Below are 27,503 nucleotides of genomic sequence, written 5' to 3'. Positions count from 1 at the left end.
GAACATGCTTTTATATACTTTTAAACAGTTTGAGAAATAGCTTGTTACCTTGTTTTCCTTAGCTACTGTACTCAAATATGTGCAAAGTCTTTTGTATATGTAATCCATGTAGAACTATGATATGGAGCCATAGAACTAGAAGAACCTTACAGATTGTCTAGTTCAACCTCTTTGGGTTTCAGATGGAGAAAATGAGAAGGTAAGCAACTGGCTCAAGGCCACAGAGCAGCAAGTAAGCACAGCTGGAGCCCCTAGTCCAGATAGCCTGGATTCAAGTCTGGTTCTCTTACTACTGTGTTATTTCCAGTGTCATGCACCTATCTGAGAGGATGATTAGGTGTTCAAACAAGGATCCAAACAACAGTGGGGCCTTGTGACTCTTGATCCAATTACCTTATAAGTATTTGCGATGTTGATAAGTCAGCAATTTGCCAAAGAATCATGAAAAAACTCATCTCAGAATAAACTGGGATATGCAAATGCAGAGGTGGTTATAAAGATGAAAAATAATTTCTTTATTTAAAAAATTAAATATGTTGTGAAACACATGGGTTCGGGTGAGCCACTTAAGAAAATAGTATTCTCCACGACATTTCATTGCTTTGAGAATTATGCATTGGAACTGGAGCTTTGAAAATCTCAGTGAAGAATAAAGGCAGGAGGAAAGAGAGCTGCTTGTCAACAGTAACCTACAGACAAATGCAAACCCGGGCTGTGTCCTGAGAGTTTTAGGTAATCCAGGCTCATAATTTGATTTGAGAAGAGCTACTCCAGGCTACTGTGTAATTATAGAAGCATTCACTCGGCTGGCTCCTGTTCCCCTCATCTCGTTCTACTTCATTGCCCTTTATGCTAAAGCCCCTGTTGATGAGGGGGCGGAAACAGTAACTACAAATAAAGCAATTAGCAGGTGGGGAATGCTACCACTGTTTAAGGATAACATCCAATCTTTATTGGTACTTATTAAGTAGAAGTCTAGAGCTTAGAGACAAAGGGAAATATCACAAACCACAAAAATAAGAGGGAACAAAAAGAATACGGAAAAACCATCATATCTATTTTATATTTCACAAATCTAATCACAAAGTCAAGCTATAAAAATAATACCAAACCTCCAATTTGTTTCTATCATAGCATGTTACATTGTCAGGTGAAATTCACCCTCTTTTAAAGTTTTCTTGCATTTTCTGAGCTGACCTTTACTATGTGATTTAACCTTTTAAATATTTTTAACGATTATTGTGTTCAGTGGAGACTTGGGTTTTGAGTTTGGGTTGTAGTTAGACCCACCAGCAGGGGGAGTTAGGATAGTTAGCAAATCTCTCTCAGAAGAGCACAGATTGGCAGACTGTTGTCAGAGTTGAAAATGCCCACTGTAGATTAGGAATATAATATGCAGAAGGAGGAAAGCAAGAGGATTCAAGTATTCTTGAAAGCCTAGCACAAGATATTAAAGGTGGACAAGAAAATAAGTTAGATTTTCAAACGCTCTCCATTGACAGAGTAATCCATGTACCCTGGCTCTCCGTTTACTTATCTGAAAACAGGGATAATAAAAACCTATCCATCCAGAGTGCTGTAATTTCTTATTTCTTGGTGTACAGCATTTCTCTTCTTGCTCCAGTCTTATCTGGTGTGTCTGGGTAGTAAGGTAGAGGAAAAATGATTGAGCTTCATCTCAGAACAACTACAAAATGATGCCTCCAGCTTTTGATTTGGGCCCAGTGCTTTTGTCTGTGAATGTCTTATCAATTAGAGCTCCACTGACAAATCCAGCTATCTAAGCAAGATATAGCTTCCTATTTAAATGGTAGATTTCCCGCTAGTCAACTTAAAGATACGGAAGTTTGCAGAAAAATCAATGTGCTTATCTTTTGCCTTAGTGAGGGAAGGGTACTGTGGACAGAGACATGTTCAGATCTGAAAGATAATGTCCTTATAGCATAGTTGCATGTTTAATAGAGCAGCAATTGATATTACAAAATTAAGTCTTTATCCTAATGCTAGGAAAACTGTAGTTTCTTTTAGGACATACTTTGGTTTTTACTGTAGGTGCTCATATCCTCTTCCTCTTTTTCATCTTTCCATCACTTAGCAGCCATTTGAGGCAGACCCAGATGGTCAAAAGTAAAATCACCTGGGTGATGATACTGCGAAGTATGCTAATTTCAACATTGATGGAGACCACATGGCCTGGATATGACAGGACAGTATCTTAGATTAAAGGTCTAAAGAGGATTATGACCTGGTGTTCCCAAGCACCATTTATATAGGCAAAGCATGGAAAGATGTTGCGCCAGCAACACCACACTGATAAACGGGGGTCGTGGAGCAGGCTGCACAATGCAGGATGCTGCTGAACAAGCAAGATCCTGGGCTTTTTATTGATAGAATAATCATACATCATCAGTTACGTGGGGTATGAGGACAAGGAGAGAAAAGATGGATGAAAATAAAGAATGTGATTTCGTTATCTGGGGCTTTGGGGGGGACATGAGTCTGTTGACCAGATAATTCTTCTCTGCTTGATGACCAAGTGTTGTAATCAAAACCATACCCTAGACCCCAAGCCATGGTTCCAGTCTTATCAAAAAGGCATTCCACTGATCAGCTTCTGGAGTCCCTTGTCATACATTGGTCATCGGCCCCCAAGTGTTCCCAGTCATACCTCGTGATGCATACCCTTCCCAGGGTGATCAAGCTTTCTGCTCTGGGTTGATTTGAAAGGCACCTTGCAAGGTTTGGCTCCTATGATTGATCATAGGCTGGGCATTCTGACCTTATATAGGAATGCAGAACTACAGGAAACAAAGAATGGTGGCCAAACAGGCCGCTTAAGTCTAGCAGACCCACAGAAAGATAACTTCTAGAAGCATGCAAAATGTTGACTACTTCGCATTAAAATCTTTGTTGCCTTTGGATACTGCTAGTAAATATATAAATACAACATAGAAATTTTCTTTTGAAAGACATACTTTATATGTTCAAAACACACTTTATTTGAGGATCCCCTTTGTGCCCATGAGCTTTTATGAATACACCAGTCCTAGATGCTCCAAAATATCAAAATCCCCAAATGACAAATACTAAGTCACAGTTTTATAAATGCACATAATTTCTACCTGAATTTTCTCTCATTTTCATCATCTTTGTTTTTGTCAAATTTGCCACTGTTCCCTGAATTTGTTGTGTGGTGTTTATTTTTGAAAACATTTTCATAGTCATGAACTCACTTACTGCAACCTTTTGAATTTGACAGGGGAGATAAAAGCATGATTTTGCAGATAAGGAAATGGACACAGAGAATGTCTGTGACCCACTCAGGATGGAAGTGATCTCCACCTGTTACCAGTTTAAAGATACAAATGCAAGAAACTAGACATTGTTTTCAATAATTATTTAGTCATTGGGAATGATTAGTTCTTTGTAAAAAATTGAATAGAACAAAAGACTCCAATATCTTTCTGAACTTGAGAATCATGATAGTTTAGAAAGGTGACAAATGACAGAATGAATACAAAGTATGATTTATTTTTCACCCCTTTCTTTCTCACCCCTATATGTTTCCCATTGCATCAGGTTAAAAAATAAATTTATGGGCAACCCCAGATGGTTGTGATTGGGCCAAAAGACATGATCCTTACTACTTAAACCTACCAGGCTTTGAATGCAGTCACTGGAGTTGCCTCTTTTCTCTAAGACCTCACCTTACTCCCAAGGAATAAGAATTCAATTGTACTTGCACTTACACAGAGATTGCTAGGAATTTTTCTGCTTTGGCAAATCCGTAAGCACACCATCTTTGGTGCCCAGTTCATTTCCAACCATCTTGACTCCTAATCGACTCCATTTCCTCTTATAGTAAAGTGAACTCACAGTTGATCAGTTCAATTTATATTTGATGAAAACATTTTTCTGAGAACATACATGGACAACTTGAAGGACTAAACAAAATGACTATATTTAAAACAATGCTTTTAGACTATAGTATTTGTAAAGACTCAGGACAGTTAAAAAGACAAGTAACTTGCAGATTTGTTCTCATGAAGGAAAGCATTGTTATTTGGTGACTGTGAACGTAACCCGAAATATCCAGACACATGTTCCTCCTGTGTAGGTTTTCTAGCTCCCAATGTCACCCCTGGGTGCCTTTCAGGGATCTTCCCCTCTTTGACGGTAGCCTGAGGTTACTTTGGGACTAGCCTGGAGAAAAACTAAAGGAATTCTCTCCTTTCAGGTCTATAGTGGATCATAAATGATGACCTGTGTTTCTGTATGGCCGGCGTCTACACTGGATCCCATTTGAAAGTCCTGCAGGAAAGGCTGGGCATCCTATTCCAGGTGTCTGGGGAGCCAAAGGCACATTCCTCTTGCTCCCTCAAAGCCACACTTCATGTTATTTTGGGTGGTCTGCCTAGTGCCCGGATTTGAAAAAGTTTAGAGGAAAAATAAAAAGTATATTTAAAATTCACAAGTGAAATTCTTTCTCATGGATAAAACTTGATGTTAATAATGTAACATGGAAGTAGCATGGTTCTCTACTTACTATGAGTGTTGGTGACAAGAGGCCTGATGGGCGGTGATAGCACTTCCTTTTTCTTTCTGAGCAGCCAGTTCCCACCAGCTGTTCAGGCCTGTTTCTGACTATGCAAGTTGTTCCTTTTAGATACTCTTTTCTTTTCTTTTTTCTTTTTTAAATTTATTTATGCATACAAGAAATGGGGTATAGGCCAGAGATATGGGGGGGTGAGAGGATTCACCAGAGACAGAGTGGGGAGCAGAACAGGCAAACTGAAATACACTGCTGAGGGAAGCAGCAGGTGAGACAGGAGAGGTCTGCTGTGCCATGTGGGTAGCTCCCTGGCCTGCTGGGGATTGAACTTGTGCTGCAGAGGCTGCGGACAGCTTCATAGTGCGGTGCTTAACCCCTTGTGCCACCAGGGAGGCCCCATATACTCTTTTCAAGGCAGTTTCCGATGGTAGATGGAAGACACATTTTTCTCTGCCTCTCCATATGTCTGTGCGATCATTGACTTCTCAGAAAGTCCAGGTTGGAGGTCTTCATAAGTCAGCCTCACCAGCCTTTCTGAGCCAGATGCAAAGTACACACCCCAATTGGCTTGTAAAAGCAGTACATCTAATCACATAATTCCTCTATAATGTGGTTTTTTAAATTAAGTGACCCACAGGATATTAATCTGGGGGTAACAACTCCCGAGGGATGTGGTGCTGGCAAACACTTCAAGAGCAGCTAGTACTGCTATTAAATGTGATGCTCATTTCATCTGAACATATGGAAATAAAAACAAGTCATGGGAGAACTTCAGTGCTCTGTACATGCTATATTGTTCATAAACCTGTCATAAATAAGTGGCTCTTAAAAAGAAACCAATTAATAAATGTGCATTGAATTACAAAGTTTAAATATTCCATAATATGGGATGTCTTTCCCCGCCCCCTCTCCCACATTCCCACCCCTGCCAGGGCCCCCTGGTTATTCAAACTGTTATAATATTTTCCACTGTGTGGCACATCTCAGTTTTGTTGTTGTTGATTGAGTTATTTGGTTGGTCCGGCTGCTTAAAAAAAAAAAAAAAAGAAAAAATCTGCAAACTATAAAATGCATCTTCTTTTTTCCATTGTCTATGTAGTGGAGTCTGGCTTGGCACGAAGGCCCCACCCCAAACCTCCCACCAAGAGTATGTCATATTTCTATATGCTCCTGCACGTTTGCCTCTACCTCTTTTGAAATGATGCCCAAAAACCAAGCAATGTTTACATAAGGAGAAGAGAGTTTCACTTTTATGCTGCAATTTCTGCACGGAGCAGAGAGTTTTCCAAACCATACCTTGTACTTTGTTCGTGGGTGAACTTCTATTTTTCTAATGTGATGGTTTTATCCAGCTTTGACAGCAGATTTCTTTAGGAGATTACACACCTGGAATTAAGGTTTTCTGCCAAGTATTACAGTGCACCTGGAAGTACTAAATCATTTTTATCTATGTTTTAGAAGCTTTTTTGTAATGAAATAGCCTATCTTGAACTTGACCTGTCTCTTGAGGAAGAGAAGCTTCAGGGCAGAGCCCAGTAGATACATAAATGCTGGTGTTATGAAGTAAATACATCCAGGGTGTGTTTGCTCATCAGCAGCCAAATACTGAACACCATCTCCCTCAGTGTCTCACTTCTTAAATGACCCTGCTCACTGCATCACGTATGGAAATGTGAGTATGTACCTTCAGCCGATTGTTTGCCATGTTTACACCGGTTCTAACACTAATCCCCATTAATGTTTGATGTCATTCCCAACAGGCTGAAGTGGATGTCCGACACTATATCTGTTGCCCATGTGCTGGACATGATACACGCAGAGAGAATAAGTATTTTTTTAGGAATTTCTTTCCTAAAGACATTTTTACTAACTACATTATGTATTTTGAGAATGTGATATAGTTCCTAGGGGCACAAGTGCCACCAAAATGTAATATCAATTAATTTAAAAAATCATGTAGGAAATTCATTACAAAGTTTAGCTGTAGCCTTGCTGGAGCTCTATGACATTTTTCTTGTAAAACTGTCGATAAAACATTTCTCGGTGCAACTTCAAAACTGGCTTCAAGAGATTTGGAATTATGAGTTGGAAATTTTCTACAAACTCATGCCAACACAGCAGAAAGATAACATTGTGTGTGTTGGAAATTGCATAAATGATTTTGAGAGGGTGGAGGGTGGATGTATAATGCAAAAATTTAGAGGAAAAAAATTCCCTTTAGTTTTGCAAGCAACATTAGACCTCCCATTCTTGCCATGAAATCTGAATATGCTCTAGTTTTCCTGACATGAGGTCAGATTGTTGGAACAGCAAATGCTTTTTATCCTTAGGCTTCCTGGACTTGCTGTGTTTGGTTGTACCTGAAGTTTGCCAAACTGGTTCTGCTTATTCTTGTCAAACAAGGATAATTTCTTCTCTTGATTGTCTCTGATATAGTGTCAGCATTTTAAAGGCCAAAAGTTGCCATAGTGACAAAATTATACGAATATAAATATTTATGTTGTTTTGACAAAACTCTGTAAGATTACAAGAAAGAACAAAAATCATGGAAAAAGCATATATAAACAGATTTTTAAAGGCAACATAAGAATGAGTCTGTAAATGATGTTTAGTACAGAAAATAGGGAATATAGAAAACAAAATATAGATACATTAAAATATGTCAGCTATCAAATTCAAAAGCAAAAAATTGAATTTCACAAATTACCGTTCTCTGTAACTGAGGTCTGATTTTATATGAATGTGACTAAATTCTACCCCAGCTATAGATAAACTCATTATGTCCTTTAAGTAGTTCGAATTTCCTGATAACCAACAGTCAAACAGAGGAACAAGCAGAATTAGTAGCCAAGTCTAATAAACGACTGGGAAAAATTGTATCTGTCTCATCCTTCTGGTTCCCACACACTCTGGTTACATCATTACTTAGCCTGTAAACTCCAACGCCAATTGGGCTCCAGGGCTTGTGTCAGGTGATCAAAACATCAAAATGCGCCTGAAACTCTACCCTAAAGATGGGGTTTCAGCAGGGGCCTCTGGATAGCTGACTCCTCTGCGGCTGCTGTGCAATTTTCGTATTTTATTTCACCTTTGCTTTCAGGCTTAGCTCTTGGTCCCACAGATTGACGGCTGAAGCAAACTTGTTGATGTGGGTTTTTCTGTGCAGGTGCGTGGGCAAAATTATTTCCTGTACCACATACAACACTCAGTTATGTAATAGCTTAAAAAAAGAACTGGACTTTCCCCTGTGAATTGCTTTTCATCAACAGAGAGAATTCTGACTGCTTCCTTTTATGTTTTTGTTTTTGAAAAAAATTCTGTTTTATTTCTAAAAATAATTTAATGTCTAAATCCACAAAACTCAAAAGCTGTTGATCAGGCCCACTGGATGCAACTCCCAGACGAAGCCAAATGCTCTGCTCCTCTTAAAGGAACGGAATGTGTAACTCTATCACCATGCTAAGGTTTCACAGGGCAAGTATAGCGATGACAACAACGACTTGTTTTCTACAGATGTAGAAAGGCATTTTTTTACATGTGCAGGAAGCAACAAAAAAAACCTTAGGAGACAGGTAGGTGAGTTGCCTTGCAAGAAATAAGCCAAATAATCCTTAAAGTTGTAGCGACACATACAGAGCCAGGAGCCTGACAGCTCTGCACACAGAGGTATTTTCACATTCTCTTGATTGCTGCAGTGAGCGCTGTGCTCCTTTCTAGTTACAACTTTGTTCTGAACCCTTGAAGTAAAATCCATCAGTTATGGCAAATACATTGGAAAACGGCCTTGCAAACTGTTATCAGATACCCAAATATGCCTCCAGGAAGCAGGGATGATGCACTAAAGGAGGAGGCTCAGGTGAAAATCTGTTTTGTCACAAACCAAGCCAAACAAAACAAATTGTCTTCTTAAGCCATTCTTCTTAGCTCAAAGGATTACATGTAAAATTTATTTCATGATTTATACAACAAACATTTGTATGGCTAATTATAATGCTGTAAGAAATATACAAATATGATAATAAGAGTTAGTATTTATGGAATATCCTCTGTATACCACGCTGTACTAGAGGTCTACCACATACATCTGAATGCTTACATTAATATAAAAATTAATCCTTATAGTACTACAACAATACTTACATTAATATAATAAAAACAGTTGATTATTACTATCCCCCTTTACAGAGGAGAAACTGAGGATCAGAAAAGTCAAGTGATTTGTCAAACTATTAGGGGCTGGTTCATAGTGTAGAATTCTAATCTACATCTGATTTAATCTGGGACTTCTATCTTCAACTGCTACCACATTGCCTTTCTGTACAATTCTTGCTTTGTCCTTAAGGAGCCTTTAATCTGGTGGTAGACTACACCAGATGAGGAATCATAGAAATTATGCCTATTAGAACACTGACAGGACTAAGTGCTTGAGGAAGGTGAGAGTTTCAGGACAGAATTATTCAGGTCAGACCAGTGTCTTGGAGCCCTATGTCTGTGGCAGCAGAGCAGGGAGGAGAGTGGGTGGTTGATTGGTGCTCAGTTATCTTTCCCTCTGCAGGTAATCCATCAGAAATAACTGATTTCTACATGTATCCTGCTAAACTATCACTGAAAGTGCTGTGTAAGACAGAGTGAACTTCCATCCCCAAGGGTGCCTGCCAATAAAGTAACTAGTTGCTCACATATTTTCCAGTACAAGTGCTTCATTATTAATTCATGGTCCAGGTCCCCGGTACATGCTGTTACTAATATTAGGTTTCAGCAGAGAATAATGAACAGGAGCACTGGACTGGATGTCTTAACATTTTTTAAACAATGTTTGCAGTGCTAAATTCTATTTCGGGCTTAATTGGGGTCTTTACATAAACAAGAGGAGGGCTGTGTAGTGTTGGGGAGGCACAATTTTCCCACAGCTTAGCAACTAAAAAGGTAAGAGTCAGCATGATTAAGGCCCAGTGGAAGGTTAACGCAGATAGGGACTTTCCCCCATTGGGCTCCGCTTATTTTTCTTATCAGACAACAAAAGGGGAGGCCTTCTGAGAGAGAATTTCAATCAGAAAGCTTAAACCAGTTTCTTGATTTGAAACTTCATCCCATCAGGAAAAGGGGGGGGGCAACTTGCTTTGATGGGAAAATTGTTACCCTATGAGTATACCCCCCCCAAGCGCCAGCAGGGCATACTCAAGGCACAGTGACTAAGGGGCCCATGATAATTTTTGTGGTTCAAATAAATAATTTCATTTTACTTCCATTTAAATCAAGATAAAAAATAAAGATAAACATGATGAACATGTAATAAGGGATCCAGCTTAGTTTATATTCATCTTTATGCCAATGCGGTTGTAAAGTCTAACAGTCTAACTTGTTATTAAGAAGGAAGGGAACCATATGGTGAAATACCTAGGCCGTGAAATCATATGGTCCTTCTCCAAAGAGGCTGCTTACCAAATGGCACTGGTGGTTGGGGGGCTTGCTAAACAATTTAAGTAATTTCATTAGACAACAGGCTTATCCTTACTGTAGGCTTCTTGCTGTAGATATTAATGAGTGTTAAATCTTTGAGGGGAAAAATTAACTCTATGGGTTAATAATGACATTAAGTCACATTTCTTCTGGGTTCCCAACAGTGCTCTATCTGGCATAGACTTAGCATTCAATAATTACTTGCATTTAATTGAAAAAGATTTAAAGAAAAAACATTGATGTTTTTGTTTAAGCGCAACTATTTCTATCAGCCATGTGCTGGGCATTGACTATATTAGGTGTTAGAGAGATAATGGGAAATGAGATAATTCTCTTTTCTTAGAATACAAAGAACTTCAGGGGAGGGCAATGGTAAGAAACACAAAAATAGCATTTTCAAGTGATAGGGCATTGGTAGACATGAGGTGGAAGAAAGTCTTGATTCCTGATTTCCATTTTTTAAATGTATCAACTTCCTAATTATAGGAGATTTTTTTCTGTGGCTTTGAGACACACACAGAAAGTCCTTACTACGTGAAAGAGAGAGATTTAGTAGTTCTTGCTGTTACCAAGAACCCAAAATACATGCTGTCCATGGCAATGGTGATATAGTGACTTGACTTACATATCAGTTATATAATTTTTATGATCTGTCCCTCTCCAACTAGAATATAAACTCCATGAGAACAAGAGAGTAGTCTGTCTTGTTCCCCTCTGTAAACCTAAAAGGTAGTTAGAGTGGGGACAGATAATAAAAGCTTAAATAATTGATATGGTGATTCAGGTCACTATATTGCCATTCCAATGGACAGCATGTATTTTGGGTTCTTGGTAATAGTAATCTAATTTTCTTTGGCATACAGTCCCAGTAGACTATCACTCAAAGCATCTTGTCTTCCTCAGCCACAAAACGTGTATGAGGCATAAGCTGGACCAATCAGAAAATATTTTCTGGAGATTTGAGGGGTTGGCTGAGTGCTGATACTATCGGCATGTGTCCAGATTCTAAGAAAAGGCTGCCACTGATATCAGCTAGTAGTCATGAACAGCCATAATGGACTGAACCTGTGAGTTAGGGGTAACTCTTGCTTTATTTTGCGGTTGGTAGGACTGAGTTATTAAAGTGTATTGACCCTGAATTTCCTTCACTTGGCAACCCCCTCCCCCTTGGAAATCAATAGGGACCATTAAGAAGAAGAATTTAAGCCCAACTAAAACTCTGTCACTGGATAGTTGCATGCTATCAAGCAATTTCCTCAAGTCTCACATTGGGTTTGTGACACTAATTCCAGGGGCTTGTTTGGAGGTTTAAATCCAGAGGGCCTAATGAGTGCACAAGCCCACAGCTGTCATCTCTCTTCCCTTACCCACATCTATTCTGCATTTACCTTTCTGCCCCATCCTGGCTTCATAATGCTGACAGATTGGTGGGAAATTTTAAAATAGTGTGCAAGAACGACTCTGGAGAAAAAGGAAATAGAAAGGATTGGGGGGCTGTCTGCTCTGTGCTGCTCATTGCAGACTTGAACTCCACTGGGACCCAGACTCACACAACAGGCAAGGCCTGTGATCAGGGAACCCTGCCCGCATGAGCACTTATGTTTCAGCACATCTGTGATGGCCATATCACCAGCATATGCAGAATGGAGGATTAATTTTATTGTGCATTGATCAGCAGATCTGATGACATAATATTGCACTATGTAGAAGGATTACTCACTAGTTTCTGGATGCTACATTTTTAGAAACTAACTCCACTTAACGATAAGTGTTGGATCTAACAACTTCCCCTTTTTCCTCACTCCCACTCTCCAATCACCCAACCAACAAATATCCCTTAATGCAAAAACCAGTTTTCCTGGGACCAGATGGATACAATTTTTCTTCAGGAGAAATCTCTGGATCTTCCTCCAAAGAAAGAGTTTTATTATACTTTTTCACTTATTAAAAACAGATGTGTCAAGTTTATAATGCTGACTCCAAGCAATTTTTTCTCCCTTAGGTTTATGGAAAGCAATTTGGAAGGGTACAATAATATAGCATTTGTGAGTCATTTCTGAGGGAAAAAAGGAAAATTATATAGTCTGCAAGCCAGACCCAGTGTCTGGTCATAAGGAAGTAGGACTATATAGCAGGGCAAAGAGGACACCTTGTTTCTATTTTTGTCAGAAACCCACTCATGGTTTTGACGAATCATCTTGTCACCTGCAACCTCCATCTGCAGAGAGGGGAAGTCGGAGAGATACTCTTGTCCAGGTCTAGGTGTGACAGTTCTGTTGCTAGAAGCATCCTGTAGTTTCCTCATCTGTCCAAGCCAGTGTAGTTCCATATGTGATGTCTTTTCCAGCCACTTTCCCCCCATCTTCCTCCTCCAGGCTATCACAGGACCTTGTTTCCCCAGGTGGCACACCTTAATTTTTTACCTTCCTTCCTCTCTAGTCTTATCTTTGTGCATTCTTCTGTCATTTCTGCTTGTAGATTGTAAACCAGTTGCTAGGCTCCTGTGTCAGTTGGCTATGGAGTGTGGAGAGAGAAGGGCACCGTGCATGGTATGGTATGTGTATGCGGGCGCTCGTAATTGTGTGTGTATGCATGCGTGTTTTTGTGTGCACATGTGTGTGCATTGGGTGGGTTCCTCTATTTAGTGCTTATTACATGCCAAAACACTGCTTTCAGGTAGTTTTTAGAATTTGCTACATTTATTTTTCACAGCAGCATATGAGGTTAGAGTTTGGACAGACTCATTCTACCTTTTATTTGTAGAAACATGCAAGCTTCTAGTCAGGTGGTATCTATACTTATAAGGCTAATTCCTTATTCTGTGTTTGAATGGCTCAAAAAGTGGCTTTATCTCTTATAAAGTCAGAGAAGATTAAAAAAAAATTACTTAAGTATTTTGTCAGTTTTCTCTGTAGTTGAAGCTCTGATAATAAGACTGGATATATGTTATATTCACTTTTTTAACAGCACACAAAGCGATCAAAAGTATACAAACACCTCTCATTTAGTCTATGCAAGCAGCAGACAGTAAAATATAATGGTCTACTTATTCTGCTGTGATTGACAGTCAAACCTTAGAGCAATTTGCACTCTGATCAGATAGTGGGGTTTCTCCCATAACCTTGAGGTCCAAATCTCACTGCACTTTATTGTGAAATTATCTGCCCTTTGACCCTTTGGGGAGACCGAGACCCACATCCTCTGAAAGTCTTCCCTGAGTCCTCCCCTGATGTGTACAGTAAATGACTGATTGTCTCTATTATGTGACCCTGGCAGACACAGAGAAATACCTAACTCATACCTAACTTATCCTAATTGGAACTATAATCAAAGATTACTGTGATGCACCAGGGACTTACCTGGAGACCTGGATTTGGTGTCTTTTGAAGTTTTGGTAAAATAAGTGGTACTTTCTTTGCACTTATATTTTCTTTCCTTCCAAAGGGGGAGTGAGGGAGAGAAAAAAATTGAAAGGAAAACTAAAGCATCGCTTCTTGTACAACCTTCCCTTCTCTCTCTCTCTCTCTGTAGCAAAAAGTGACATGGGGCTGCTGGGCTGGTTCAGGGGGTTATGCACATCAAGTCCTTATCGCCTGTGCTATTTAAAGTGGAAAGGAAAGCACAGCTGAACACATCCTGGAGGAAATGTTCTCTCCTAGGGCACCCAGGGTCCTTTTCATCTTCACCTGAAGGCAGTCCTCATTGGAGTCCAATTTAATGCATCATTTAGTTCAGCATCAGTGAAAAAAGCCTCCCCAGGCCTGCACACAATGACCCTAGGGCTCCTTAAAAAGACTGAGCAGGAGGGTTACTGATTCTCACTTCCCCATTCAGAACCCCTTCTTAAGGGAACTGCAAAAATGAACATGGAACCAAATGCGGAGGTTAAGGAGTGCAAGCCTTAAATGACAGAGAAGTGCTTGCTCTAAAGGTTCCCGGTACCACCACCCAGGAGGTAGGAAGAGATGCCTGCATGCATTCATGCAGAAAGAAGAGGGAGGGAGCAAGGAAGGGAGGGAGAGAGGGAGGGAGGGAGGGAGGGAAGAAAAGCAGACTTACTGAGAACCAATTCTATCAAGTAACAGTACCAGGCTTTTGGCATATATCAGCTATCTTCATAATACCGTTTATAATTTTATTATTCAATCTCAATTTTGCACATTAGCAAACAGATACTCGCAGGTAATTTCTCTAAAGATGCAGACATAGAGGAAAGAAACAGGATTCGAAACGAGGTCATATATCCCTCTAGTTTTTCCCCTTACTCCTTTCGGCAGCCCTGGGGTTCAGTGTTGACTCCAGAGTCTCCAACAAAAATTGGAGGTGTCATTGCCCTTCCAAGTGGGGAGAACTCAAGACAACCTCTTAGCAGCTTGCCTTCAGACTCTGCGGGACAGAAGTCACTCATACCCACGGGGAAGTGTGATTTAGGTGGGGCTGTTGCACCTGTATGCCTCTCTCTTGGGGATACCTGCCTGCTATGATGTTGGGTTCACAATTCACTGTGAGTCAAAAACCCATTACTAAATTTTTCTTTCCAAATCCAGAAAAAAAAAAATCAAATGGCAAGACTCCTGGTTGCTTGTTCTGCTAAATTATACATTCTGTCCTATCTTTTATAAATGTGTACTAAGATTCTTTTAATTTTAAAGTTGAATTTGATGGTTCTGTGTACCAGTCATGTTTTATCTTGCTTAGAGTAAATCACTATGGAATTTCATGAAGTCATTTGATTGGTCTACCGTGGCATGAAAGAAATACAGTTTCTCTTTTCAACTGTTTAATATCTGTGTGATTCACTACAAGATGTATTTTAAAGTTATTTGCCAATATTGTGTATTATGTGTGCCAAAATATTTCTTGCCTCCTGTTAAGCATTTTGAACACAATGTTTGAAAGTTCCTTTGTGTTTTGTCATTTAAGCAAAATATTGACAGAATAGGCTACCTTCTAAGAAGACAGGATAGTTTGATGTATGTAAATGACACTAGGAGACAAATTCAGTGTATCTGGGTTTATTATAGTAGTGGCATTTTAATATTGTAAATAAAACTTTCTTATTAAACTTTCGTGATAATTTTTAAAATGGTATCTGTTATTTAAACTAGTCTAAAAATTTTGAGTTACATGACCCTAGTCAAATGTCAATGCCACCATTTATTAGCTGTATATTTTGGGCAAGTTATATGGTTCTCAAAGCCTTATGATTCTCATCTGAAAAGTGGGATAATAATAGCTACTTATAGAGCTTATTTGGGAAGGTGAAGATTTAAGGAAGGAGATAGAATAGTGTGCACATCTGGTACATGACAAACATTCACTTGCTGGAGTTTATTATATTAGCTCTAGAGAGAAGCACTCATTTTTTAGTGTTTTGACTATCTGGGATTTGGTGATATTATTCTGAATTGAAAACTCTTAAAACCACAAAGGGCACCAATCATAACATGAAAATATTTTTTAACACAGAGATGTTTGGAAATGGAAAGCAGTCAACCTTCTAATCTGATAATTCTAATAGAAATGTGAGTAAGTGAAGATGGCTTTATTGAGTCTTTACATGCACACAAACCCTTATATATAATGCAGATGTTATGATAGACATCAGTATTGATATTAATGTATGTTTCATATGATTTAATAAATTGCATTAGTAATAAGCTATGATTAATTCAAGTAGACCAAGAATATACATTCATGTGATTTCCATATTCATCACTAAAAGTGTGTATGTCATTTATGTTTAAAGAACTTGCCTGCTAAAACTTATGTTAGATATAACATGGTGAATGCAGTAGTTTTTACCAATCCTATGACATATAGTTTTTCAACAAGGAAATTATTTTTTTATTATAGGACTAAATAGCTATATACAAACAATACATTTGAACCAATTGAGGTTTGTTTACATGAATTTTAACTAAGCCTTTTAAATATATATTTTTGATTCCTATTCTATCTTTACATAATGAGTAGCATGTGCATTGGGTAGAACACACTTTCATATTAAAATGCATGCATACTTGGTGAGTAACTAAGACTTCTTGGGTTCAGTTTCTTCTGTAAATATAGATGGGGGTGATCCCTAACAATATCAGGTTCACAGGGAATTTGTGAAAATCAGATGAGATTGTGGCTCTCCAAGGGTCAATAGAGGCTTCCCATATTGATGTAAGACATTTATTTAAGTTGCTGTCTTCCTGGGTAAGATGAATTTTCTTAGTGTAGTGTCCTAACTGTTGTGCCTTAGATATTTTACCTTCAAGGATTACTCACTAAAATTTAGTGAACAAATATATGTCAGTTTTCACATGCCAGAATTTCTTGAATAGATCTGATGAAAAGTACAACAGCTAAAGAGACAATTGCTGTCTGGAGATTTACTAAACTTTGTCAGTCACTTTTAAAATGTAATATACAATCAATTTTTCACATACTTATTTTCTCCAAAACCTGCTTTAATTACTGCTTATATTAAAGAAACATGGGAAAACAAGATAACTTGCATTGTTCTTAATATATTGGCGTACATTGCCTGTTTTACCTTCACGATTTCTTGAGAAAATTGTGATTTAATTACTTTCCACTTTTCAAAAATTTAACTCTTGCATAATTAAGAAGTGGGTATACTTGCTTTTTTTAGTTTGCTTAATAATTAAAAAGAAGTTAATGATTATTTTTATTTAATAATTATTTTGATAATAGTAACTATTATTATTATTTAATAATGCTCTTTTAGATTGGAATAGTAGTATAAACTCCAAAGACCACTCATACAATGCATACATATAATCCCTCAGTGGGGAACTCTTCACCCTCAAAATCATAAAATGAACAAAGATTTAAATACTTTTTGGTACAGGCAGTCTCTCTCAATTCCCGTTTATAAGTATGATGAATTGCAAACTGGCTCATAACTCTATTGCTTCAATATTGTCTGGCCTATAGATATTTTTGTTAATAGAGACAAGGAATCAAAAAGGAAAACAATTTGAGAGTTAGGCAGAGGGAAGACTTCTCGCAATACATGTCTTCTGGAGTGGAAATTCATAGTCTCCAGAGGAATTTGAAGTATCTAATTAGGTGGGGAATGGCATTGTTAAACACAGACACAGGCACTGATTTCTCTTCCTGAAACATTTTTCTGGTTCCAGTTTTCTCCTTAATCCCTTGTACTAAATACATCATAATTCATATTACTGCCTTCCTGAAGTAAACTGATATTTGGCATAGTTGAAAAGACACACTATCTAAAGGCACTAGGATATTTTAAAGCCAATCTTTTCAATAAAAGATGATTATGCTTTACAAGAGGAAATATTTCTACCATTGGCCTTATTTCTTTAACAATTTTCTGGCTACGAAGAAAGCAATAAATACCTACTCATGCTCAACTAATCTCAAATAACTTTTTAACAATCCATTTGTTTTGAAGTTCCAAATACATATTCAGGATGTCGCCTCCCTGCCATTTCTTTATCACTTTTGTTGGATTTACTGGTTCAAAAGAAATATGTCTTGCAGAATTATGCTTAATCACATGGATTGAGATCAATAGTAAAATAAAATATTACATGTTGTCAAATGAAACATTTAATCACATTTAATCTTACTGAGCAGATTTGGGAGGTTATAAAATGAACAATTCACATGAGAACAATGAATGGTAATTACTGGAGATGTCTATAAGTTAAATTTTATCAGTTAACATCTTTTTCCAAAGGATGTTATACATCTGCCATTGATTCATAGGTATTGCCCATATTATTAAGATCAAGAAGAATATGAGTCATTTCAAGAAAATTTGAGCTGAAAAAATTTGTAAGGTACAAATTATTTAAAGTATAGATTTTTAACAAATAATGCTAGGGAAAATTCATACCTGACCAGGTTTTTGATTAGCTGTGATGACCAGAATCTCTCATCCAAACTTTGAGTTTGAAGAAAATTAACTTCAAGCAGATAGATGCTTCTTCCTTAGACATCAGGCAGTCTTCTCCAACTGTATTAGGGTGTCCCAGAAAAAAAAAATACTATTATTACAAGAACTGACTGACTTGGTTATGAAGGTCAAGAAGTTCCACTATCTGCCATCTACAAATAGGAATACCGGTAGAGTTGGTTGAGCTGAAGTACAAAGGTCTGACATTCAGGAGCCTTGATGTCCAAGCTCTAGAAGAGAGAGATAATTCATCCTTCTTTCATTCTTTTTATTCCTTTCTGGTTCCTAGGAGAATAAATTATATCTTCCCAAGTTGGGAAGGGTAAATCTCTTTACTAAATCTATTGAACCAAATACTAATATCTTCAAGAAACATTCAGACACACCCAAAAATGATATTTTACTAACTATCTGGGCATCGCTTAGCCTAGTCAAATTGCTGTATAAAATTAACCATCACACCGTGTCAATGACCTCAGGGTTCAGCAGCTAGCATCTCTCCATATATGAAAATAAAATCTAGGTTGTTCTTCTCTTCCCTCCCTCCCGCCTCCCTTCCTTCTCCTTCCTTCTCTCCTATCTTCCCCCATTCTTGTTTTTTCATTATTTCTTTTGCTTTTCATATGCCATTCTGTCCACATATGAAATGAAAGTAGATTCACCAGTCTGATGTAATCAAATGTTATAAATTAATATGATTGCAAGAAATTTACAAGAAATTAAACTTTTTTTTACTCTAATATCATGGTAAGCACAATAATAGTCTCCACTCCACCCCCACGAATGTTTATGTCTTAATTTCTGGAACCTATGAATAGCACAGCAAAGGGGAATTAAGGTTTCATATTATTAAGCCAGCTTAATATGAAACCTTAATATGAAACCCTATCTTTATGATAGGGAGATTATCTTTAATTTTCTGAGTGGATCCAATGTAATTACAAGGGTGTTTGAAAGTAGAAGAGGGAGACTGAACAAAAGTTCAGAGTGATAAACCATGTAGAGGACTCATCATGACATTATTGACTTTGAAGATGAATCAAAGAATATGGAAATTTTTCAGAAGGCAAAGAAAATTCTCCTTAGACTCTACAGAAGGGAATTTGTCCCTGATAACATCTTTCTTTAGCCTAGTGAAACCTGTGTTGAACTTCTAACCTCTCAATCTGTAAGATAATACATTCACATTGTTTTAGGCCACCACATTTAATTTGCAGGAGTAATAGGAAACAGATACAAATAATTCTCTTCCTATAGTAATTTCTCTTAGTAATTTCTGCTGAGGAAGAATTTACAAAGCAGTATATTTGCCTAAACTTCAGCTTCTCATATGAGGAGAAATTGACTAAGTAAAAAATGATCTTTCTGTTATCCTTGAAGCTGATGTTCTTGCAGAGTGGAACATCTTTACTGATGTCTTGCAGCATGTTATATCATTTGTAAGAGCTATCTTGCTTCTGATTGGTATCTTTCTTAAACTGAATTACCCTGGAGAGCAGAGCTTAAGAAAAGAACTTGCATTCAAGTAGTTTATTTGGAAAGTTATCCCAGGAATCAACAAGTGGAAGAAACATTTGTCCATTGGTTACTAATTCCTATTGGTGACACGAGGAGTGTGAAAGCATCCTGTAAGCTACTGTCAGTATATCACTTCTTCAGTATAAAAAAATCATTTTGGTAAGCCAAAGAGTGCTTCAGGCAAGATTTTGGAACTCTTCACTTCTTTTCCATGAAACTTTTCATCATAGTCACAACCACAAATGGAGTTAGAAGACTAAGAGGAAGTGAGACAGGACACAGAAGCACCCAATACAATTTACTCTCTGCTTGTACCACATATTAAAACCAATTTGTTACTCAATCTTCAAAGTGTTGGTAGCTGCAATCACTCCAAAGAGGAGCTTAATACAAAGGAGTGGTATAACCAGCTACAATCTTCTCTGCTACAACTGAGGTTAAAATCAATACTTATGATGTAACTACTTCAATAACTATTCTAGACTTCCCTTGTCCTTACTCAGTACTTCAATTCCCATAGATTGCTTGCTTGGTGGTATTCCAATATCTTCAACCTTGAGGGATCTGAGACCTTCATTTGTCCTTGGTGGGATGTGATCACTGCTATTGATTATTTACCAGTATTATCTAGCATAGAAATACCCAGGGACACCTTGTGAATCTCTGTATTCCTGTCATATTTTCTTTGCTCCTGTGGTATGACAGGAAACCCTACTTTTCAAGATAAGCACATAAAATTACTCCTTCCACCAGTATAGTAACTCCTTTCTTTGCATACTATGTTATTCACTTGAGGTGGTCAAAGTAAATAGGCAGAAGCCATATCTTATAGTTTAATGGAACTCTTACTATTTCCCTTTGTGGAAGCAGTACACTCCTCTGGGTACCAGGACATCTAATCATATAAAATCTAAGATACAGGGATAGGCAGCACATATTTTATAAATATAACACTGTGAGCAATGGTGAGAACAAATCCTACTTTACCCTTTGGAGTCTAGATATGTTCTAGTTATTGGGGCACAGTCAAACTGTTCATATGCTTTATTTTGATCTCAACTCCATAGAGGTCTTTGTCTTAACACCTTAGTAGAGCCTTTAGTAAGCAATTTCATTATTCTATCAGGCTGGTTGTCGCCAGGTAATGTAGTTTGTGGTTGAAATAATGGATAATTTGTCATGTACATCTTTCCTTTTATGGCAGTTACCTTGATTTGAGGTAATATCATATGGGTATCCCATGACAATAAAACAACTGTTCCATATGTAGTTAAATGTGGTGCTGGCAGAGACATGGGGGACAGGAAAATCAAAGCATTTGGGAGTAAAACAATTCTAGTAACTATGTATCTCTGTCTCCTCCAGAGTAGAATAAGGGTCTGATGTACTTAACCAACCAAGTGTTGGAGAGGATGCAGAGAAAGAGGAACCTATCACAATGCTGGTAGCAATGTAAGCTGGTACAACCACTATGGAAATCAGTCTGTACTTACCTAAACAATGAAAAATGGAAATACCATTCAACACAGCAATCTCATTCTTGGGCATCTATCCCCAAAATATGAAACCATCAACACAAAAACCTTTATGTTCTACAATGTTCATATCAACAGTACTTATACTAACTCCAACAGGGAGGCTGTGTAAATGTCCATCCACAATTTGATCAGGATATGGTATCCACACCATGGAGTGTTATTTTGCCATAAAAATGGATGAAATTCAGTCATTTTGAACAAAGTAGAGGAAATTTAAGAGAATTATGTGTAGTAAAGTTGGAACGATAAAAACAGTACTGGAAATTTACATAGCAGATAATTTGATAACATAAAACACTCTCAGTGGATGTTAATAAACTTCCTGAGGGTTCTGCAGTTAAGAGGAGAGGGACTGAGACAAAGGGGGTAAAAGGGATAGTGGTGGGAAAAAAAGTAAAAGTAAAATGAGCAAATTCCTCATTGAATGTTTAAAATATGTAATCAATAAAAATTGAAATCTGCATATTTGGTATTCTAAGTATTGTAATTTAAGAGAATTTGGCTTAGAGTAAAAGATATTCAAATTTTAAATATGGAAATGAGTAGTTGACTTAGATTTGAGATTTCTCAGTTAAAATTTTATTACATTTACAGGACTGACTGAAGCTTCCTGGAAGGGTATACTGAGTCAAAAATTATACTTGAAAGGAAATTGAATATATTGAAATTAAAATACAGGTCAGAATATTTTAAGATATTGACCATGGATCAGAGGCATGAAGCAGGGGAAGGAAAGGAGGGGGCTTAAGACAGGAGAGGGAAGAGTGCAAAGGACTGTGATGATGGTTCATGGGTGATGTGGTGGTGGGAGAACTATGGAGACTACACCTGAGGGGAGAAACCAATACTGTGCAAAAATAAACAATGATGTAAGAAAATAAATGACATTTAAAAAAGCCAAAAAATGGCCTCCCTGGTGGCGCAGGTGGTTGAGCGCTGCACTGTGAAGCTGTCCACAGCATCTGCAGCATGGCTTTGTTCCCAGCCGGCCAGGAAGCTACCCACATGGCGCAGCAGACCTCTCCTGTCTCGCCCGCTGCTCCCCTCAGCAGTGTATTTTGTCAGTCTGCCTGTTCTGTTCCCCGCTCTGTCTCTGGTGAATCCTTTCACCCTCCTGCGCATCAGGCCTGTACCCCGGTTCTTGTATAAAAATAAATCTTAAAAAAAAAGCCAAAAAATATTTTAAGGAATTGTATTAAGTCTGTGAATTGGACCAAATAGTCATCTAAAATCCTTAAAAATCTTTGCTAGAATATTAGACTTGTAAGATTCCTGTGGTAAACTGAAAAATCTTAAAAAGATTTTGATTTTGTAATTACTACAAAATGACTATTAATTTTTTTTTTTTTGGTGGGACCCTCGCCGGCGGCCGGGGAATGAACCGGCACTGCAGAGGCTGCGGGCAGCCTCGCAGCCCAGTGCCCAACCGCTGCGCCACCAGGGGAGGCCCATGACTATTAATTTTTAAGCCAAAGCAAACTACTGAGTAGACTATTTATATACAAATATTATTCTTAAGTGCATGAAAAAGCTCACATTTAACAATATTCGTCTTTTGAGTAGAAAATTCTAATACATGGTGGAATACTCACCTATCAATAGACTGTTAGACATTTTGAAGTTGTAAAGATGTGAAAGTAGATTCAATCAAATGGGCCAAATTGCCTTTAGAAATTACCTGTTTATTCTCTCCTGATCTGTTGATGATTCCCTGAAAGATGGTGTCTTTCCAAAGTAAAGAGTGGCCACAAGTGAGCTCGTCAACTTTTGTTAAGTTGGTCGAACACTGATGGTCAAAACATTACACCTCTTGATTTCTCTCTTCTCTGAAGCAGCTAACAGACTGAGTTTAAAGTTGATCTGAATAAGAAACAAAGCCTAGACAGTTTTAGGCTAAAGGGATGTGTTCAAACTTTATGAACTAGTGAAGATGAGGGATTACAACGAAAGTCTGTATATAACCTTAACTACAGTGTTAACTAAGAAAATCATTATAGCAACATAGGTTGGTATGTTTATAGCTAGTTTTGTTTAGCAAAAGATTATAAGAGAAAGGAGAAAAGGAAGTGGATGAGACATTCCTGTGATCGTAGCGCCTAAAACAGTAGACTTCAAAGCTTCTGAGAAACCATTCTCGTAATCCACTGCTTAATTCCCCCTAAGTACCAGCTGGCAAGGTAGATTGGAACAGCTTAAATATTTATTAGGATTCTTCGTAGGAAACTTAAATAAAATGCAATGACCATTTATATAAATAGAGGTAAAGATTTCATTTTCCCCATTATTTTTGGTTAAAAAATATTTTGAAGTTAAAAAATTCTTAAGAATACTTATGTGTTATTTTCTTGAGTTATATATATGCTATCTATTCATTTACTCATTTTTTCATTCAGCAAATATTTGCTGGTTCCACTGTGTGCAGCATTCTGCCTGAAGTTTCAGGGACAGAATGAGATTAGTGAGTGACTTTAAAACTGCTAGTTGTTTAGTAAGCCTAGTTTCTACCCCAGCTCTTCTTAGCTGCAACTTTATTTTTATTTTATTTATTTTTTATTTATTTTCTTTTTTATTTTTTAAGATTTATTTATTTATGCATACAAGACCTGGGGTACAGGCTTGAGGTGTGGGGGTGAGGGGATTCACCAGAGACAGAGTGGGAAACAGAACAGGAGTAATGACGGAAATACACTGCTGAAGAGAGCAGCAGGTAAGACTGGAAAGGTCTGCTGTGCCATGTGGGTAGCTCCCTGGCCAGGGATCGAATGTGTTGTAGTGGCTGCTGATAGCTTCATAGGTTGCGTCTTAACCCCTTGTGCCACCAGGGAGTCTAACCTACTTCCTTCCCTTCATAATGTGGACAGGGAGGATTTAGAAGCTTGTTATTGTTGACTTGCTTTGAGATGTGAGCCTGGCTCCACACACATCTTTGGCCCCTGTTGTGTGGACTAAGTTATACAATTAACATGGAGTTTTCCTTCCTGTTGGGGTCCTTCACTGGTCTAAGTGCCTCCCTGGTGCCTGTTGCTCTGGTTAGTTCTTTCTGATATCTTCCCAAGGGTCCTATCTTGCTTTAGCTCCAGGTAGTGGCTGATCAGGGGTTGAGGAGAGGAATGATGAGTCATGCATCCTGAAATTATGAAGCTGCTATCAGCCCAACTTTAGACAGGCTCACTGCCTGATTGCAGTGAGGAAATCTTTGTAGATTTCCTCCCCTCCTTTCCCCTCTCTTCCCCCTCCCAATCTTGTCCTCTGCTATCATATTTTTACCCTACCCTATCCTTGTCTATCGACCCTACTCTCTCCTACCCTACTCTATCCTATCCTATTTTATTTTATTTTTATCTTTTTTTTAAAAAGATTTATTTATTTATACAAGCACTGGGTACAGTCAGAAGCGCGGGAGGGTGAGAGAATTTACCAGAGCCAGAGCGGGGAGCAGAGCAGGCACACTGACGAAGTACACTGCTGAGGGGAGCAGCGGGCGGCAGGAGAGGTCTGCGCGCCATGTGGGATCCTCCTCCGGTGGCCGGGGAGCAGCCGGGGATCGAACCGGTGCTGCAGAGGCTGCGGGCAGCTTCGCAACCCAGCGCTCAATCGCTGCGCCACCAGGGAGGCCCAATCCTATCCTATTTTATCCTACTCATCCTATTCTATGCTTTCTAATCATGTTGCACTGTCATTTCTATCCTTAGATCACTCCCTTTCCTGAGCCACCTAAGACTGCTTCCTTTCCTCATTAGTTCACATTCCTGAGAGTTTTGCCTGTCTCAGATATTATCCTGATAACAAATTAGCTGTGACCCAAAAGATTAAAATAATATTAACTTACTATTGAATAGAATTTTGTAATTTTACATTCCTATTTAAAGTAGTCCTAATCATTAGGTCATATGGATGATTGTTGTATCTTTCTTTGAAATTCAAATTTTTATAAAGGTAAAAAATAGTGGGGAGGGTTTGCAGCTACTAGATTTACCCAATAGATTTTCATTCATATTTATAAGTATGTGAAAACTGTATCAGTCATGTAATCACTTGTGCTTTATAAGCTAATGATCCTAGGTATATAAAATAATCCTTAGGAGAAGTGGGCAAATTTTAAAAGTTGCATCAATTCAATAAACATTTTTTTCTAAATAGTCATTTTGCAGAAAGCAATATATAAAAAGCTAAATATATATGAAAAGGTAGTTAATCATATTAGCAATCCAAGAAATGTAAATTGTAACAATGAAATACCACTTCAAGCTATCAAATTGGCAAAGATATAAAGTAATGGCTAGTGGCAAGGGTGTCAGATGTAATGTATGTGCTGCACAACATCTCTGAAGAGCTATTTGGCAACATACATTAAGTGCATTAAAACTACGCATATTCCTGATGCAACAGTTCTGAGAATTTATTCTAAGAAATATTTAAGTATATTTTAAAAAGAATCTCATGTAGCATTGTTTGTAACAAGAAAAAATGTAAGCAGCATAAATGTCCAAAAATGGAACTTAATGAAATAAACGATAATCCAATCCTTATAAAAGATATTGCAGAAGTTAATGACCTGGATGCACATCACACCATACGTTAAGTAAAAGAAAAACAATGCAAAATATCCTTCATTCCTACCTTCCCTCCCTCTCTTTTTATTACAATAATGTTGGTTTACATTATTGTTTGTATTTTGGAAGTATAGGATAGTAATGTTATCCATAAATAATTATCTTAATGATTATCCATATTATTTAAGGTAATAGTTTTGAAAACTTTCAGTTTCCAAAAGGTTTTTTTTTTTTACAGTCTTAAAAATCATTAAAATACCCAAGAGCTTTTATTATGTGAGTTCTATATATTTATATCTACTGTATAAAAATTTGTAATATTTACTATCCATTTATTTACTTAAAATGGTAATAGAGCTATTGCACATCAACATAATTTTATGAAAAATACACTTTTTCTTGCAAACAAAAATATTTAGTGAGGAGTTGCATTGTTCTATATTTTGCAAATTTCTTTAATGGCTGACTTCACATCTGTTCCTGCATTTAGTCTACTGTGGTATCATATGCTGTAAAGCCTTTGCAAAACTATACATTCTTGAGAGAATAACAGTAAAAAAAGCAAATCATGTATTTATTACTGTTTTGAAAAATATATGCAAAAAATCATTTGACCTTTGAACCCTCTAAGAAAGTTTCAGAACCTTCTGGGATCCTCAGACCACACTTTAAAAATGACTGATTTCAATTATAAACCAGAGACATCCTGCAGGGGAGGAGGAGGGAGAGGGATCAGAAGAAGGGAGAGAGGAGCACAGGGGACTGAGGTGATGGTGCACAGGTGCATTGGTGAAGGAAACTATGGGGATTACACCTCAGGGGGTGGGGGGAAGCAGACATTGTTTAAAAATGTACAATGATATAAATATATAAGTAAAAAGAATATTAAATATATATATGAATAAGGGGCCTCCCCTGGTGGCGCAGGTGGCTGAGCGCCGCGCTGTGAAGCTGTCTGCAGCCTCTGCAGTGTGGGTTTGATCCCTGCCGGCTGGCTAGGGTCCCACATGGTGCGACAGACCTCTCCTGTCGTGCCCGCTGGTCCCCTCAGCAGTGTATTTAGTCAGTCTGCCTGTTCTGTTCCCTGCTCTGTCTCTGGCAAATCCTCTCACCCTCCTGCGCATCTGACCTGTACCCCGGTTCTTGTATAAATAAATAATCTTTAAAAAAAAAGAATAAAAAGAAAATTAAAAAAATGTCTGATTTAAGGTATTGCATCTAGGTGGCAAGAGGAAATTAAGCATAGAATATATTAAAATTCCCAGTTTTTTGTGTGCCAAGACCTTTGTTGAGAGTTACAGGTACATAATTTCATTTCATTCTGGTCATAAATATAAGAACTAATTACCATCATTACCTCCATGTCATAGGAGAAAAAGCTGAGGCAAAAAGAGGCCAAGCAACTTGATTATATTCTCCAGGGTGTTGGACTTCATGGCAGGTCCTCCTGACCACTTCCCACCACTGCTAATGACTATGATGGTGCTCTTGTTTTCATCTCACACAATCCTGCAAAATGATGGTCACTTTGTAATCTTACCTCACCACTAGGTTCTACAGTACCTGGAAGGCATGAAGGTGTGCTTTTTTTTTTTTTAACCAGACAGAACCCAAACTTTCATGCTATGGAAAACAAAAAGGCAAAATTCAGAGGATGTTCAAAAGCATTCTTTTATTTTTTTAATTAAATTTTTTTATATTTCAATTTTACATTTAATTATGTGACCACAATAAAAAGTTGACCACATACATACATCTTTGTATTTTGCAGAAGGTTAGTAAAAGTGGTGCCAACTTTAGAATTATTTCAGAAAGAGCATAAACAATCTTTACTAAAATATCTCCCTGGTCTTACCCTTCAAAATGAAACCCAACACACTTTCAAACTAAATCAATATTTGCTAGTGGCTAAAATCACCAGAAATAAATTGACTCTGAAA

The 27,503-nt window shown here is 37.8% G+C and overlaps 1 long non-coding RNA gene across 1 annotated transcript in view; it reads left to right on the top strand.

The window, feature by feature from the left end:
* LOC129146724 (uncharacterized) overlaps positions 1-4,435 on the top strand; it is a 155,514-nt gene extending 151,079 nt beyond the window's left edge. Inside the window, exon 3 of the long non-coding RNA XR_008553820.1 lies at positions 4,238-4,435. This is a non-coding gene — a long non-coding RNA (uncharacterized LOC129146724). The remainder of the gene's footprint in view (positions 1-4,237) is intronic.
* Positions 4,436-27,503: the final 23,068 nt, after the last annotated feature.

Source organism: Talpa occidentalis, unplaced genomic scaffold (genome assembly GCF_014898055.3).
Source record: "Talpa occidentalis isolate TD23 unplaced genomic scaffold, MPIMG_talOcc4v2.1 talOcc4.4, whole genome shotgun sequence".
Taxonomy (NCBI): domain Eukaryota; kingdom Metazoa; phylum Chordata; class Mammalia; order Eulipotyphla; family Talpidae; genus Talpa; species Talpa occidentalis.
Note: the sequence above shows the minus strand (reverse complement) of the source record. Positions and strands in the feature narration are given on the sequence as shown.